At 37.5% G+C, this 799-nt stretch overlaps 1 non-coding gene across 1 annotated transcript; it reads right to left on the reverse strand.

Annotated features, from left to right (window-relative positions):
* Nucleotides 1-235: 235 nt before the first annotated feature.
* Nucleotides 236-399, reverse strand: LOC122126471. The gene has a single exon (XR_006150944.1). It is a non-coding gene; the product is annotated as a U1 spliceosomal RNA (small nuclear RNA).
* Between the last annotated feature and the right edge of the window lie 400 nt (nucleotides 400-799).

A 799-nucleotide genomic window follows, 5' to 3' on the forward strand; every position in this document is an offset into this window, starting at 1 on the left:
GGTGAGTTCAAGCTGATTTCTCTACTCCTTGTAGTTCCTAGCAACTACAAAGTAGGCCTAGAGGTACCTCATCCTTTACAGTACTCCTTAGGACCAAGTGACTGCTGAGTGCAGGAAAGCAGATGAGGCCAATATAAAATACAATACTATCTATCTATCTATCTATCTATCTATCTATCTATCTATCTATCTATCTATCTATCTATCTATCTATCTATCTATCTATCTATCCATCCAGTGGAGAGAACTAACACAGTCCCCCACTACCACAAATTATGCAGTCGAATTTCCCACATTTGGGGAAATCTCAGGGGTCAGCAAATCTGGAGTGCAATAGATAAGCCTGGCCCTGGGAAAACCACCTTCGTGATCATAGTATCTCCCCTGCCAGGTAAGTAACAAGGCTGACTTGGTATTTAAAAAACTAACAAACATGTGAGAGTAGTTCACATTTGTAATCCTAGCTACTCAGAATGCTGAAATCTGAGGATTAAGCTTTAAATACTAGATAAATTTTGCTGAATTTTTATTAAAGCTCCTTTGGTGTTTTTAATTGAAGGTTTTATTTATTTTCTTATTTTACTGTTTCTTACTGTGACTACCAAAAAGCTGAGTGACTTCCATGGCTTGTATTCCTGGATTACTTTGGAGGTGCTCTAAGACTTCATCAGAGGCCAGACTTGTTCTACTCAGTTGAGTAGCTAGCCACAACGCTGTAAGCGACAATACTTACAGTAAGCAAAATTACATAAAATTAAAAATTCAGACACACAGTTACACTAGCCATATTTCAAATAAA

Source organism: Dipodomys spectabilis, unplaced genomic scaffold (genome assembly GCF_019054845.1).
Source record: "Dipodomys spectabilis isolate Male_0828 unplaced genomic scaffold, ASM1905484v1 ptg000278l, whole genome shotgun sequence".
Lineage (NCBI taxonomy): Eukaryota > Metazoa > Chordata > Mammalia > Rodentia > Heteromyidae > Dipodomys > Dipodomys spectabilis.